This window comes from Diceros bicornis, chromosome 8, assembly GCF_020826845.1.
Source record: "Diceros bicornis minor isolate mBicDic1 chromosome 8, mDicBic1.mat.cur, whole genome shotgun sequence".
Taxonomy (NCBI): Eukaryota; Metazoa; Chordata; class Mammalia; order Perissodactyla; family Rhinocerotidae; genus Diceros; species Diceros bicornis.
This window is the reverse complement of record NC_080747.1, coordinates 6,938,479-6,946,025: the sequence shown is the minus strand read 5'-3', so window position 1 is coordinate 6,946,025 and position 7,547 is coordinate 6,938,479. Positions and strand designations below refer to the sequence as shown.

At 49.6% G+C, this 7,547-nt stretch overlaps 1 long non-coding RNA gene across 1 annotated transcript; it reads left to right on the top strand.

Moving 5' to 3' along the window:
- Positions 1–3,379: 3,379 nt before the first annotated feature.
- Positions 3,380–6,933, top strand: LOC131409286 (uncharacterized). The gene is made up of 3 exons (XR_009220893.1): positions 3,380–3,550; positions 4,909–5,061; positions 5,720–6,933. It is a non-coding gene; the product is annotated as an uncharacterized LOC131409286 (long non-coding RNA).
- The last annotated feature ends 614 nt before the right edge of the window (positions 6,934–7,547 follow it).

Below are 7,547 nucleotides of genomic sequence, written 5' to 3'. Positions count from 1 at the left end.
CCCTGAGTGCAGGGTTCGCTCTGCTGAGGTCTGCAGAGCACAGAGGCTGTCCCACCACTCAGGCTCACTCCATCGTCAGCAGCATCGCATTGCCCTGAGGGGTGAATGGTCTGGATCCCCACAGGGCTGCAAGGCCTTGGGGAGGGGTGGACCAACCTTCTTCGCACCTGTACCACGCAGAGCAGTGTGCGGCACGTTGACCAGCTGAGAATGAGAAACACGTCTCAGGCTGTCCAGGGGCAGCTCAGGTCCCTCCCTTTGGAAGGTTGTACCTATTCTCACAGTCTGTGGCTCTGCGTTTTTCAAGGGCAAAATGAACTCTGAGCAGAAAACAAAACCCACCCATTTCTTTGGTTCTCCCTGAAATCGTTACATCGTCACTCATCTTCCTTGAGGCCCTAGCCAATGTTGGAGCCCATTCTCAGAACCTGCCTGCTTCTTTTGTGCCTCTTTGCGTTTGCACATGCTGTTCCTTCTACTTGGAATGCTTTTCTCTATTTCAAATGTTTTTGACTATATGAAATCTTCTTTGACCCCTAAACTTGATCCCAATTAATTAATCATTTTTCTCTCTGCTACTATGTTCACACTTAGCTTTTTCTTTCTAATTATTTAATATATCGTCTACCTTCCCTCCTAGACCGTGAACTCCAACTCCCTGAGATAAGTCATTCTTTCACTCATCAAATACTTACTGAGCTCCTACTATTGTAAGGCTCAGTGCTAAGTACTAAGGATGAAAATGGAGAACAAGATACAGCTCTTCCCTCAAAGAGCTTGCAGTCCAGTGGGGGAATGTCAATAAGTAATCAATCAATCCTAATCCACAGTGCTGGCACAGCGCCTGGCGCATGGTAGATGTTCAATGAACGGTTACTGAAATGTAAAAGACGAGGATGGTCAAGAGTATGGAGTATGGTACTTGCGAATGATGATGTGAATAGCAATAATGATAGTGATATCATTACCAAACACATCTAATAATATTTATCACGAGTTTATTGCGTGCTGAGCACCAGGCTAACATGCTTACCAATGGCTTTCTCCTATAATCTTCATAATCCCACTCTCAGATGAGCACAGATCCACAATCTCCTAACTGCAAGTCTCAAATCCAAAATGCTCTGAAAACAGAGAATTTATCTGTAACTCAAATCAAGCCAACAACATAACTATAACATCATCAACAACAACAAAATCATCATCCACAAAAGCCTAACCTGACCTGAATTTGTTTAAATTTATTTGGTGGCAGAATCTCACCAGCACCAATGTGAGCTTATTTACAGTCTCTCATTTGTCCCGCGTAGTGTGACTATCCCCGTGATTTGCTGCGGAAACATTACAGTATTTGATCAACCACAGGGCGCCGCCCCAGTTCCTGCTGAGGCTGCATGTAGCAAGTGGTATGTGCATGTGAATTCTGAAACGCATCTGCCCTGAGGGTTTTGAACAAGAGACTGCGGACCTGTACTATTATTGTCTTCTTCTTTTCATAGGAAGAAACTGAGGCTCATCGATGCCAAGTAACTTGCCTGAGGTCACTCAGTAGAACCAGATTCCCACCAAGGCAGTCTAACTCAAGAACAGAACGCTTCAACACAACGCTGCCTTCCAGTCTCTCGCCGCGGCCTGGCATCATCCATTTGGCATTCAACAATCTTTATTGAGCACCTACTATGCGTGGGCACTATGGCTACTGTGAGGAATAAGGCACTGTCCTTGCCCTCTAGGAGCTGGTTGTTCACTCGGTGACGCAGGAACGTAATTAAAAAGAGCAATAGAGGGTTTTCCTGGCCACGACATAGCACACCCACTGTGAGCTGCTGCAGTGGATGCTGTCGTGCTCCGCCCAGAGCCCCCCAGACCCCTCGGATGCCCTTTGCTGCCTCTGCATGCCCACCCCCAAGCTTCTGTGTGCTCTGCTCTTAAAGCCTCGCACCTGCAGTCTTCTTCAGGGCACCACCCTGGGCTGCTGGAGCCACCTCTGCACAGGCAGTGAGAGCCAACCAACAGTTGCTGGAAGTGTGTGTCTCTCTCACACCTACGCTGGGGCACAGCCAAAGACGGACAGGAGTGAGTAGGGGAATCCACGTTCCTTACCTCCAGGCAGGATAAATTCCGAGATGAGGAGTAACTTACTCTGGGGAGCTCCCTGCAGGAGCGGGCTGAGACTGGACTTGGCCTGACATGGGTCCTTTTCCCCCCCACCCCTGTTCTGCTTCCCCACTCCCCTACTGCTCTCTCCTGGGAGCACTTGCTTAATAAATCTCTTGCCCACTAACTCTCATCTCAGAGTCGGCATCTGGGAAACCTGGTCAAGACATCATCTACCCAATACCTATCCTCCCTCCTGCTTCACTCACAGGGCCAGGTATGTGGTCCAGCCAGATTCCAAGCAGCCACATCTGGCTCCAGAGCTCCTGTGCTAAGCCAAGAAAGGGGCTGAGGCCTGGAGAAGACTTCTGGGCGAGGGTGAGTTGAACAGGGCCTCAGGGGAGGGTAGGAGTTCAGTAGGTAGAACGTGCAGAGAAGAGCCTTCCAAGGAAAGGGAATAGCAGGAAGGTTGACCTAAAAGGCCAAGGAACCTGGAGGCCATTGTGGTGGGAAAAGGAAGTTGGAAAAGGGGAAGGTGTGAGTGCTGGCTGGGACCCCACATCTTTCCTCCCCACCAGGTCTCCATTTGAGAACAACCACCTCCCCACACCCCAACACTACACATACACAAACACACCACATACACACACATCACACACACACCAGCTGTCCTCCGGAATCTGTGAGTGTCCCTTCCAGTCCAGCCATGCACAGAAAAGCGTTTGAGCAGCAGTTTACTTCCAGCGTGTAACTCCTCCTAGCCAGCCTCAAGGACTCCTCCGCTCTCAGAAATGGCCAAGGGGAGGGCCTATTTTGTTTCTGAAAAGAAGAAATAGAAGATAATTACGCACTCGGCTTGACAGAAATGGACAAAGAGCGTTTCATTACTGGCCCCCTTGGGGGAGGGCGTCCCCCACCTCCCACCGAAGGAGCCCCGACGCCCGCCCCTCGGTGTCCCGGGCCGGCGGGGCAGGGACGGCCACCGCGCCCTCTCGGACCGTCTGGCCCCGGGCGCTCGGCGGGCGCGGCCACGCCGGCATGGCCTTCGGAGCTGGACCGTGGCGCACGCTTTGAAGTGCGGCCGGGCCTCCCGAGGGGCTTGCTGGGCCGCGGGATCAAGGGTCCGCGCCGCCCCCAGGCGCCGCGGGCAGACAAAGGGCGCTCGGCGGCCGGCGGCGCGGGGCCCGACAGAGGCGGAGACGGGTGCGCGGCGGGGGCCCGCCGGCAGCTGCGCACCGCCCCGCGCGCCCCCGCGCCCCGGCCGCGGCCCCCCGAGCCCCCTGAGAGCCTCCCGGAGGGCGGGAACTGCAGCGCAGCCCACTCCGACCGCAACACCAACGCGCCTTTGCCCAGCCCTGGCCCGAACGACATTGTGTGTGTGACAGTGTGACCTTGGGTGTCTCCTGCAACGTGTGACGTTCCCACTGAGTGCATATGTTGTCTGCACGTAACAGTAAGGACTTAAAGCGCCCAATTGCTAGGCGCTCTTCTAAATCCTTTAGCTTCGGTTAACGCATTTCCTCCTCTGATAACTCCGCGGAGGGGTGGGGATGATTAGCTCCATGGGGCAGATAAGGGAACCGCGGCCCCGACTGAGGCTGCGGATCACCGAGCTAGAAGTCGTGCCGCCAGGCTGGCTGGCCAGAATCCTGACAGATCATGCTTTTGTATTTTGCTCATCTACCTTTATTGTCTTGCATTTACTTGGCTTTGTAAAACATATTGTATTAAAATGTTATTTATCTTAGATATTGAGTTTTTTGGCGCCCTCTTAAATTTTGCGTCCCAAGAGAGTGAGACGCTTACTGATGTCCCCAGCTGATACTGACTCCTCTCTACTATCGGGCATGAGAGCTTTTGGATCCTCACAAGCTCCCGCAGTTGAGGCTACTAACTCCCCTGGATATTTCAGAAGGGAAAAACTGAAGAAAAAATTTGCTAAGTGACTCGTCCAAGTATTTCTGGCAGGCTAGTCTGACACCAGGCCCGAGCTAGTTAAGGTACCAAGTTAGGTAACTTGCAGGCCCCCTAGGTACCTCTGTTTTGGAGGGCCCAGGCCTCATCACAGCAAACTCTTAACAAGAACAACATCACACAAATTACATATAGCCTTTTTATTACAAAATTTTTGAAACGACTTTTTATAATTTTTATTTTGCTTTTACTTGGCTACAAGGCCCTAATTTACAATGGCAGCAATTTCTTAGGCTTGATTGGGCGAACTGGGAAATTCTTGCAAAGTGAGAAAATCTAAATCGTTTTCACATGTAATGAAAATTTTAGGAATTAATTTAGCAATTTAATGATGTTGACACGGTGCTACCTTCTGTGGACATTTAATTAAATATTTATTAGTTTTGAGTTTGCAGTTTGGTTTTCTCATGGTGGAGCCAAAAATTACTTTTCAAGGTCTCCAACATTTTTGTTGGAAAGCCCTCCCAGCAGCCTGTGAGCCCCAAACCCTTCACCTAGGGTTCCCAACCCCTAGATGGTCCCGCCCACTCCAGGCCCCGCCCACTCCAGCCCCGCCCCCTCTCTGGGGGGCCGCCTCTCATCCTTTCAGTGTGGGTTTTAAGTAAGCAAAACCTCCTTTGGCTAAACCCGTGCTAATCTGTGAGCTTCCCCAGAGCATGGTCTAACTGTAATCATGTCTCAATCACCCTCCAACTCTGACAGAGGGAGGACACTTGTCAATATTGGTTGAACTGTGACTTTATCATAAAAGGGTGTGGGGAAGGATGTGAGATAGAAAGTGTACCAGAAAAGGAGTGGAGAGTTCTGCTGCTATCACTAACACTGTGTGTCCCGAAGGAGGTCTCTATCCCTCTCTGGGTCTCAGTTTTCCCTTCTGGGAAATGAAGATGAGCCAGGAAACTTCTAATCTGATGCCCGTTTCAGCCTACCATTCCCCAACTGATAGGAGTTCAGAAGAAACAGTTTGGTTTCATCCAAAATAGCATTAAGGTAAGACTCCAAAGGCCGGCTTTGGCAATTGGGGGTCCAATAGATGTTTCCAACAGTGGTGGCTTGTGACTCTCTGCATTTTTTCTGGGTGCAATCCTCCCGCTGCCCCCACTTTTCCTTGAGTCCTTAGCATTCAGTGCATGGCTGTGTCTTGTGACATGCGTGACACCCAGGCTGTAAACACATGTAAATCTTTACCGAGGGCCTGGCACCCTGTCTGGCATGTGGCAGGTGCTCAACGCATGGTTGTCAGGGAAGAGTGCTTTTTCCAGGTGAGGAAACTGAGGCACAAAGAGCTCTGAGAGGAAGCAGTCATCTCGAAAACAGTCCAGCTGCTGTGATGTTGCTGCACAGCCTTCCCTGGAAGAGGAGGGATTTTATGTCTGCAAATTGGGTGGACTCTCTTCTTACCCGTACCCAAACCACAAGCTGAATGTGGTCACTGAGGAGCAGGACAGCTTTCAGGAGAGAAGACAGAGCACTTTCCTCCTTACTTAGGAAGCTCATCCCCATTCTGCCTCAACTCATCTTAACCAAAGGCTTCTGGCTAAAGGCAGCTGTCTGGGAGCCCCGAAGCCTGAGTTCTGGTTCCAGCTCTCGTGCAAACATGTTTTGTGACTCAGAGCAGTCCCTCACCCTCTCTTTGTTTCCTTGGCAGTAAACCAGAAGGCTGGACTAGGGCAGTGCTTCTCAAGCACCTCATCTGAGGATCCTGTTACAGTGCATCGGATTCAGGAGGTCTGGGGCCAGGCCAGAGTCTGCATTTCGAACAAGCTCCCAGGTGATGCCATTGCTCCTGCCAGTCTTTGGACCAACTTTGAGTAGCAAGAACCTAGAGGACTTCTGAGGTCACTTCTTGTTCTGAAGGGCCAGACCTTGAGCCCTGGCAGGAGGCACAAGGAGAGGGACCAGTAAAGAGTTGCCCAGATTAGAGCCAGCTAGGGCAGCACAGAATATAAATGATTCTGAGGGGCCCTTTCAACCAATACTTACAAAAATCGTCATCGTCATCATGGTCATCATCAACAAACACTTGTGCAGTGCTTTTTGCTGTCCAGAGCAGCTGTCACATCCTTGAACCCTGTTGACCCCTGGTGGGAGAGGAGGACACGGCTGGGGAATCTATTCAGTCCCAGCCAGAGGATCCAGGCAGGAGCGCAGTAGCCCCCTAGACTATTGTCTCCCCGTGGCCATTTGATTTTCTTAGCCAGTTTTTGGTGCCTGCTCTCTGACCCCTTCCTCCTTTGTCTCCTAGTGCCTGTTCCTAATTCTCTCCTCCCCCAACACACAGAGACACAATGTCAGGGGGAGAAAACCAGTGTATCCACCCCTAGATTTCCCACTTTTGATCCTCTCCTCTCTGACCAAATAGAACTCAGCTTCAGGGATTGGAATCCTGGCTCATTTCGGGGTGACCTGGGGCAAATCACTTCATCTCTTTTGATCCCACTCTTCTCCTTTGTAACAACGGTAATTTTCCTTGAGGTGGCATTTGTTGAGGATTTATATTGTCTGGAACACTCTGCTCAACACTCCATCCTTACCACAACCCAAAGGAGTAGGAACTATGCCTAGCTCCATTTAGTGGATGGGGAAACTGAGGCTGTAGGGAGTTTACCTGCCCAAAGTCATCCAGCTGGTTAGTGATGGAGTCAGGACATCAAAGCTTGGCTGACAGCAAAGATCACTGTAGATTCATGTGCAGTTGTAAAAAATAGTGCAGAGAGATGTCATGACCTTCTATCCAGGCTTCCCCAATGGTAACATCTTGCAGAGCAATTGTATGATATCACAACCAGGATATTGACATTGATATGATCCACCAATCTTATTCAGATTTGCTCAATTTTACTTGTCCGTGTGTGTGTGTGTGTGTGTATTTAGATCTATGCAATTTTAGCATGATTTACCACCATCAGTCAAGATAAAGAACAGCTCCATCACCACAAGGACCCCTCATGTGGCCTCCATAGAACCATACCTTCTCTCCTCGCACCCCACCTCGCTAACCCCTGCAACCACTAAATGTTCTCCATCTCTATAATTTTGTCATTTCAAGAATGTTCTATAAATAGAAACATACATTTCTATGCTTTGGGGATTGGCTTTTTTCAATCAGCTTAATTCCTTTGATATTCACCCAAGTTGTTGCGTGTATCAATGGTTTGTTCCTTTGCATTGATGAGTAGTATTCCATGGTATGGAGGCATCATACTTTGTTTAACCATTCATCCACTGAAGGATGTTCTGGTGCCCAGACTCTGTCTATTATGAATAAAGCTGCTATGAGCATTTGTGTACAGGCATTTGTGTGAACATAAGTTTTCATTTTTTAGGGATGAATGCCCAAGAGTGTAAAGTCCTTGCTTTTAACCCCAACTTTGTGTGGCCCTCGAGACTGGTTGTAAAGATAATAACATCAACAAAAAAAGACCAACTTTCATTGAGATCTTACTGTATATTTGGCACTATGATAAATACTTTGC